Raw genomic sequence first — 9108 nt, forward strand, 5'->3', positions numbered from 1 at the left:
GCTCTGCAGTTAATGTTCTGCTTGGCCAAGAAGGTTGGGTGAGACGGTCAGGACCCACATTCGGAGTGGCGTCACAAGAAGCCCTCAGCATTCCAGGATGCTTTAAGCAGAGCTGTTGCACCATGGCCAGGAAAGGCTGGTGGTTATGAGCTCCTCTCTGGTGCTTGCAGGGACTCAAACAGGGGGCCATTCATGGGGACCCAGTCATTCCCAGCAGCTGTACTGGCTCTGGTTCCCAGCACTCTGCTGCCCTCAGAGTACCGGGAAGTTATGTCACCCCCGAGGACTGAGTCAATGGACAGGCTCCGATGCCCTTTCTCAGCAGCGCACAAGGCTGAGGTTACGGCTGCCTGCAGTCCGGCGACTCAGGAGAGCATCGGCACTTAGCAAAGCACAGAATGAAGCTCAAGAGGTTGCAGAGTACTTTTGTACAATTCCAACACACAAATGCTCTTCAGATCAGAGGTTCCTGACTTTGCAAAAGAACCAGGATCAAGCTGACGACTAACTATGCAGAGACAGCAGGCTAGAGGGGACCTCTGGAAGGCTGTGGGGCAGATAACCCTTCATTACAAGGGGCCCAAATCCTTCCTTGGTTGGACTTGATGATCTTAAGGGTCCCTTCCAACCTAAATCGTTCTATGGTTCTTGAGATGCTGGTGGATCTAAGGGACAGCATAAGCAAGCATGAGAAATCCCTCATATGTATGTGACTGTAAAAGGCAGTTATGAGATGCTGTAAAAGACACCCTTAAGCCTTTGCCATACACCTGCAAGTGCCTTTCTCTGGTTGGGAACACTCACGATAAAGCTCTGAGAGCCGGACTACCAGGAGGAAGAACATTACCAAGGTAAATTGCGATTCCTGGTTTGGCTGGCAGGCTCCCAGTGCAGTGCAAGTCTTGCACTGGGCTCTGAATGTCCGTTCTGTGCGAGCCTGGGTGGCACACACAGCGGCAGGCTGGTCTTCCAGGACCACGGGGAGGCTCAGTCCCCGCTCCGTTAGGCTAGGATGGAGGTTTCTTTTTTTTGTTCGGCTGGAGGGAGCCTGCACTTAACCGCGGAGCCTAGAAGAATCCATGACCTAGCCCTCTGGCAACACAAGCATGAAATAAATTCCCAACAAATCTTTTTATCTCCAGGGAAGTTGGTCTTACCTGAGTCCTGGAACAATGTCACAGGGATAGAGTCTTCCTTTCTCCGGGAGGGTTGGTGATGGGGCTTGCAGCGGGTTTTCCATGTGCTGTGCCTTTAAACTTGCTATACTTCTGCGTCCATTTCCAAACAGCAGCCTTTTTGTTCTCCAGGCTGCTGCAACTTGCAGATATGTGCACCATGCCCTCTTTCGCAGAGAGATTTTCCTTTTTTTAAATCTTTCTTGCTGTTCTCCATAATCTAAAGTTAAAGACATTCAGGTTAAAAATACATGTCTGAGGTGGTTTTTTGCAGACCACCTCCTCCCCCCTCAGAAATCAAAGGTACTTTCTCAGTTGAGCAGGATCAGCCTCCCCCAGGTGACAACGGGAATTTATTAAGACATAAACTACAATTACGCACAGTCAAATGCTCCTCTTGGATATACGGAGCCAAATCCCCTTTGCTGCTATCCTCAGGTAGACGCTCCACAAGTAAAGCGCCTACATCACTTCTGCTATACCTGCTTACGCTCAAGTTTCCCTTTATTCGCCACTTGAGAGCGGCTAAACATAAATCTCAGTCTTCCCTGTAGCTTCTAAAGGTTTTTTTCTCCTTGCCAAGTTTCCTCCCAGCTCCCAGAGGGCAAACAGCAGCCACACAGCCCCTTTTGTGCTCCAGGGCTCAGCTAACAGGCCCCACCTGGGCCGGCAGGCAGGAGGGGTGCCCTCAGCCGTGCTCGGAGGGCTGGCACACCATCAAAGCGGGCTTTGAGAAGGAGCTGCCGCTGGGTCTCTGACGGCAAGGGCACCTCACCAAGCCCCAGTACCGTGAAGGAGGGGGTCTGTAGGGCAGGGGCTTGGGCAGCCCATGGGTGCCTGGGATTGGGGTGCTGGGGGCTCCTGGGGAGATGCTTCTTGCAGGTGGGAGCCAGGGCATAAGAGAGCTGCCTTGGAGGGGAAAGCTGGGTTCTCTGTATTTCTGTTTGAAAAGCACAAAATACAAACCTGAGTCTCACTGAGTTCACTGTCTGAGGGATGAAAATCAGACCCTACAAATTTAGAAATGGGACTTCCTCGCCCCTGTTCTCTCCAGGATGTGAAAATTCAAACACAGGCACAGGGTGTGGACAGGACCCAGCCGAATATGTTCCTGTCCCGGCTCCTCACCACGTCACCAAAACCTCCTGATTCCCTCCGCTCTGCCTGTGGAAGGGGACATGTGAACGCAAAATCAGCCAGAGCCTCCAGGGCAATGCTGACAGCAGTTAAAAATCAGCTTTAAGGGATGCTCCTGTGCCCTACTGTGCTCTTAAGGGGCAGCACCTTCCAGAGGAGGAATGGAAACACCACCCAGGACCCTGTGGTATCCAGCACCCCACAACATCTGAAGCCCCGACAGCTCTTGCTTTGCAGCCTGAAGGGCTCAGGCAGGGCTCAGCATGGTGGACACAGGATCCTCTGTGCTGGTGGGGCTTGGGCACATCTGTTGGGTGCTGGGCCAGTGGCTGTGGATGGTGACAGCCATCGGGGTCTGTCCTGGGCCATAAAACACTTCTAGGTGTCACACAGCGAGTTAGTGAAACCCTGTAGTCACCTGGGAACAGGTTCAGGTAATGGAGAAAGGGGGGGGGGGGGGGAAACAGGGGAAAACAATAAATCCTTTGCAATGGATTCTCTTCCTCTTGCTTTCTCTCAGCTTCCCCCTAGCCCCGCATTATTGCACTGGTTCTTTGGTTTTTTCTTTTGGTCTTCTGGTATTTCTATACGACTTTCTTTTCCCAGTCTCTCCTTTTCTTTCCTTTTTTTTCTCTCCTTTTTCTGCACTTGTGTTTTTCCTGTGCAAAACATGGCCCACATTTTACTTCCATCTTACCTGGCATCCATGTCTCATGCTTGTGCACAGTGTCATGGTCTACGCTGCGGTTTGCATGCGTTGTTGGTGTGCTCCCATTTCTTCTCTCCTTTTTTTATTTTTTTGGGGGGAAAAAAAATAGTTTTCCTTAGCGGTGCCTTCATATTAAAAAATCCCCCCCACTTTAGTCTTATCTAATGCCCTGTCTCTCTCCCGTCTCAGGCACTGACCACTGCAAAGGGACACACAGGGACCACAGTCCCAGCACACGGCAGTGCGACACTGCTGCCCATTCCTGTCCTAAGTAGACCAGAGCTGGAGGAAGAGCCCAAGATCCCCAGAGAGGTCTGGAGAGGATGGGATGACAACACATTTCATCCTCTTCTGCAGCATCTTCTCCCCCTGCCCAGCCCTTTGGGACCACTACAATGGGCAGTTGTCACCGAGGAAGTAGCGTTTCAGGCTGCCAGCAGACTCAGGAAGCCTTCACTTCTACTTCCATCATTTTCCAGCCCTGGCAGAAATTTAATTTATAAATGAAAAACGAGACTGTGCTCTCACGTCTGGGATGAAGCAGATCCTGACAAGTCACACAAAACGGTTCCTATTACTGCAGGGACCAGCCTGGGGCTCTGCTAGCGGATGGATTAGCTTCAGAAAGACACTTTGGGAACATACTCTGGGAAGAGCAGGGTAGTTTTGGTCTCCGAAAGGTCTTTATGAATTCAGATAAAGCAGGAGAGTGAAGGGGAAGGTGGGCAAAGCATGCTGTGCACATTTCTTCCAGCACCCTTGAAAATACACGGTGATTCTCCAGCCCCTCATTCCCTTGCATTTCACAAGGCTCTCCATGGAGGGAGGACCCTCCATCCATCCCAGCAGTTACACAAAGCCCATTCCTTTTATAAATATCCCTCTGTTCCCTGAGCTTGCCTCTCAGTTTCCTCCATTTATGGTGGCGATAGTCATGCAGGGATGCTGCAGAGCTGGGCCCTGGCTCCCGCAGCCTCACCACCTCCCTCTTGGCCGCACTGTCACGAGCGGCACCAGGCTGGAGGTACACAACCAAAATATAGCACTTCTTATCTCAAATGGGTTAAAATGCATTTAAAACAAAGCTAGGGAGTGTTGTGAAAAACACCTCCCCGTTTCAATTATTCTCCGAAATCTCAAATCTGAGATTCCTTACTTGGGGAAAACCTTCTCCCAGACTGGGAAACAACCCGCCGAGAGGTGTAAGTGCACATCAGCCGTGCCTGGGGGCTACAAGCCAGGTGTCCTTCCCACCAAACCGTGGGAAAACCCCCTCAAAACCAGCTGTTCCTGGTATGGCCCAGCCCACGCGAGATGCAGCACGAGGGGGACGAGCCGCCGCCGGGCGCGGGCTCCGCCGGGAGGGGGGAGCGGAGGGGGCGGGAGCGGGCCCCGGGCGGCCCCGGGGAGCGGCCCCACGCGGGCCGGCAGCCACTAGGGGGCAATAGCGGTATGTCCCGCGCCGGCCGCGGCGGAGCTCGGCCGGGGGCAGCGAGGGGTGCGCAGGGGCTGCCCGCGTCTCCCCAGGGACACATAAGGGGGCCTTGCTCTCCTGAAGATAAACAAAAATAATATATAAAAAAAAAAACCCAACTCTTTTTGAACTTTTCTGCTCGGTTTAAGCGCTGCAGGTGGGTAAGGAGGGCGGCACCTTTACCTTCCAGGACATTGTAAACACTCACAAGCTATTACAGCTCAGAATCATCACTCCAACACAAAGCAAAAGGTAATCCCGCCCAGGCGAGCTGCCTTTTATCCTCTGCTGATTAGGCTGATTTAGGGAAAACCTGCTCCTGCCCAAGATAGGCAGGTGTCAGCTGTTGGTTTCCACCTTGCTGGAAATAGGACCTGAGGGGATGGCAGGGAGATGTGCCAGGGGAGGGTTAGGCTGGGCATTAGGGAAAGGTCCTTCCCCCAGAGGGTGGTGGAGCCCTGGCACAGGCTCCCCAGGGAGGCATCACGGCACCAGCCCCGCGATATTCAAGCAGCACTTGGACAAGGCCCTCAGAGACACGGTGTGAATTTGGGGTGTCCCTTGCAGGGACAGGAGCTGGGCTCGATGGTCCTTGTGTGTCCCTCCCGGCTCAGGGCATTCTGTGATTCTATGAAATATTGGAGCCACTCTTTCTGGTGTGCCTCTCATTCTCATGGGGATGCATTTCTTGCTCCCACCATGTACCCTGTCACCCCTCCGTCAGATGTGCCCTTTGTACCAGGCCTTCAAGCTGGTTGCTCCCAAGTACGACCCTTTGCTCTCAGTTACCCTTTGGGGAGAGGTCTGTTCTGCTGCTTCCCCTCCACCACATCCTCATCAACACAGAGGAGCTTGCAGGAGAAGCACCCCAGCCCTGCCGCCTTTGCGCCTGGCCAGTCCCCAGCCCCATCCCCTGCTCTGGGCGCTTCCCCCGGGTGCCACCAGCCCCTCCGTTTATCAGGCCGGGGCAGTGGAAGATAGGGAGGGAGGCCGATAAGCCCTCAAGTGGCAGCGTGCTGTAAACATTCCCACTGGTGCTGTTAGATTAGAGCGCTGGGAAAATGCCTCCAGCCCCCCGGCCCACCAGCGCAGCAGGCTGGAGCTGGGGGGCTGCAGAGCTGTTGAAAAGTACAGAAGGAGGAGCTGTGTAGGAGCTGAAGTGCTTCACTGGCAGGCTGCAGGGCTGGCTGCTGCCTCCCAGGGTACCAGGGCTTGTCAGGGGGCTGACCAGCAGCCCTAGGAAGGCTGCTTTTGCGTCCGACCCTGCAGTCAGTCTCCATTTGTATCCATAGGCTTCACTGCCTTTTTCTTCCCAGCTGGTAAGAAAACTCACTTCCCCCTCTCTCTACCTCCCAGGCCGCTGGTGGCCAGAGGTCTCGGCTGGCTGGAAGCACGCTGCTTGTGTGTGTTACCTATTTTGCAAGAGCTCTTTGTATGTACCTGGAGGACTGGCACAGAGTGGAAGGCTCTGGTCCTCCTTTCACAATGATCTGTACCCATTTTAAACCCCGTTTCCACCAGTAAAAACAACCAATCCCAATGAGGTTTAGCAGATTGCACCCTGCTTACTACAATTTGATGTGGAGTGGGGAGTGCAAACCCTTCAAGCAACTTGTCATGGAGGAAAGGGGGCTCTTTCTTTGCAGCAGCTCAAGTGCATGGGCTTAGCTCGAGCTGAGATCCTCTCACCCACATCTCACCTGGCGCTAAATTTATCTGAGTTCAGGTTTGGAAATGCTGATGGTTGTCAGGGTTCCTATTGTTGGCTCTGCAAAATGAGGCTTATCAGCAGAGACATCCTCAGCTGGGGCACACCATCGGCAGTGCCACTGCTGGAATGGGCACAGGAGTGCCCACACTGAAAAACCCCTCCAGCTTGCACCCTGATACCATGCAACTTGCAGATTTCAAAGCCAGGTGGTTGCAGGGTTCACAGAAACCTGACAAAGTTCATAAATGTCTCAAAATAAAGCCTTGGTGGGTGTCAGAACGAAGAGCATTGCCTGGCACCAGAACAGCGCTGCCCTCTCCCAAACGCCTGGTGCACTGAGACTGGTCCATGGATCGAAGGGAGCACGCACTGGGTGTCTTTTCCCATTCAAACAGAAAAATTTTGAATGTCACCTCTGATTTTTCTTTCTCCTTGTCAGAGGTTGAATCCAGCTCGCCGAAAGGACAGCACTGGGAATGATGGTCTTACTCTGAAGTGATACTGGAGCAGAGCAGCTCCAGCCCTTGCAGGAAAGGACAGGGCTACAGCAGCACCTGGGGCGTACACGATGGCATGCAGCACCGGAGGTGAGCAGTCCTGGCAGAGCGGTGGCACCTGGAGGAAGAGCGCAGCCTCCCCTAACAGCAGTGGGCAAGGGGGCACAGCCTCACGTCCTCCTTCCCAGGCAGACAGAGCGGGGCAAAGCAACAGCTCCAGATGGAGCGGGCAGGACAAAAAGCCAAATGAAAAATCTATCCGTGGGGTCAGTACCACAAAAGCCAGGAGAAATGAGTGCTTGCAAGGCGGCACTGGAAGGAGAGGGGGCTGTACCCCTGCAGAGCCAGCGGTACCTGTGGCCTCTGCGGGGCCCCCGCGCTGCAGTCTGAGTCACAGGTTATAAATCCTCAAGCACTGGGGCTGACACATCTGTGCTGGGGAAGAGAGGTGGGAAACAGTCTCTTGTTCTTCCTCCCACCCTGATGTGCCTTTCCAGGGACCAGGGTCTGATCCAGATGTTGTGTCGCCTTTTCTTCTGCAGCAAACCAACATGGGGAGGTGACAACATGGCCAGGTGATAACTGTGGGGTACAAGAGCAGCACTGGCTCTGCTGGCAAGAGTCACTTGGAAGGAGGGGACGTGGCCTCAGCATCCCCACAAGAACTGGGCCCTGTTCACCTTGTTCAGCATCAAGCAGCATCCCTCTCTCCTGACCACATCCCTGCGTGTCCCTCCTGACTTGCTGAGGACCAGCATCACCTTGCAGCTTCATCTTCAAGGGGTGAACAAGGAGCAGATCTTCTGACTGACAAGAGCTTTCTGTCCACCTATTCCTTTTCTGTTTAGCCTGAGAAGCACCCAGAAATGCTCCTAGGTTCAGGCCTATCCACCAGCAGTGGAAGATCAGCACTCAGCGGAGCAGTCACGGCTGCCTTTCCGTGCCACTCGGAGGCAACCTTCCTTCCTGCTCCCATTCCCCAGCATCTCCTTGGCCTTCAGACGGCTTTCGAAGCTCACAGACAGGCGATGCCGAGCCATGGGAACCTCCCACTCCCACTTTCTCCCTAATATTTCCACAGTGAGTAAATCTCCATCCTTTTAGGGCTCTCAAATCTATTATTTTTATATTTGCAGTGGATTCCCTGGCCCTGTTATTAATGAAAACCTCCAGGAAAGCTCCTCAAATACAGCTTTGACTTTCTGCCCAGGACCTGTGGACAAGGAATAAAAAAAAAAAAAAAAAAGGCAACATTAATAAAGCAGGAGGTTTCTATTAAGTCTGAGGGACTGGACGCTCTGGCTTTCTTGGATGCTGAAATCCTCTAGTGCAGGATAAATCTTATACACTTCATTTTCCCAATCTCTCCTTCAATATATTTTAAGAGAGCGTTGCTAGTATCAGAGTAAATAATGTCCTAACTGCAAACGTGGGGTCTGCAGAGTGGCGTGGGTCAGCTTGTGGGCTGTGGCATCCTCCACTGTGGTCTGCTTGTGGTCTCAGCCCTCTCTCCGTAATCAGGAGTTTGAGCTTGGAGAGGTTTTAATTAGCCACGAATACAAATAACAAGCAATTCCTTGGAGGCTGGGGAAGGAAGTGGGTGAGCTAACATTATGGAGATGTGCACTAAGTCACAAAATATGCAAATCAACAAGCTCTGTAACCGACACCACCTTGGTGTGAGCAAACCTCCCCCAGCCCTCTTTCCTTCTAGCAAGATGCATTTCCCATCTGCCTGCAAGGGAACTCTCCATTTGCAGGCTCTGCTGTCGTCTTCGCACAGCACCTGCTTTTTATACCTCTCAGCTCCTCCTAAAGATGCTGGATTTTCTTGGTAAAAGCTGTTATCTGGAAGTGTGCATGATGGCTTTTGCTGCAGAAGAAAAGGGAGCAAGTCCATGGGGTCCTGCGAGCCCAAGGTCAGGCTGGGAGATGACTTTCCTTTGCTTTTATGCCTTTCACTGCTTCACGGAGCACGCTGAATGTGAGCTAAATGCGGCATTGCCAGTACAGGTGGGTGAGGGAGTGCCTTTGTGTCTTATATCGGCATCAACACCTTGCACATAGCCACCAGTCTGCGAGGGATGCTGTGAGCACAGATGCAAGGGTCGTACTTTATCTGTATCTTGGCACCTCTTTCACCTTGGATTGCCGTGCACTGCTGGAGGTGAGGCTGCTGTGCTTGCAGAAGACATGAGGAACTGATTGTTGCCTCAGGCTGCTTTGGGGAGTAAACACAAAGGACTTCGATAGCTAGAAAGACATCCCCTTCCTTGGGAGCAGGAGCTTGCGTGTTCTTTGCAGTTGCTCATGCTCATGGTTTTAACCCAGCAGGACTCTTAGGTGTTGCTATAATGCAAATGCCAATGCTTTTTGATAGTGCCAGAGTATCAGAACTACCTTTT

General features: G+C 52.7%; 1 long non-coding RNA gene across 1 annotated transcript; it reads left to right on the forward strand.

Moving 5' to 3' along the window:
- The first annotated feature begins 4319 nt into the window (after nt 1-4319).
- LOC142064730 (uncharacterized) lies at nt 4320-8487 on the forward strand. Its single transcript, XR_012663191.1, has 3 exons — nt 4320-4747; nt 6646-6793; nt 7246-8487. It is a non-coding gene; the product is annotated as an uncharacterized LOC142064730 (long non-coding RNA).
- The last annotated feature ends 621 nt before the right edge of the window (nt 8488-9108 follow it).

Source organism: Phalacrocorax aristotelis, chromosome 15 (genome assembly GCF_949628215.1).
Source record: "Phalacrocorax aristotelis chromosome 15, bGulAri2.1, whole genome shotgun sequence".
Taxonomy (NCBI): Eukaryota; Metazoa; Chordata; class Aves; order Suliformes; family Phalacrocoracidae; genus Phalacrocorax; species Phalacrocorax aristotelis.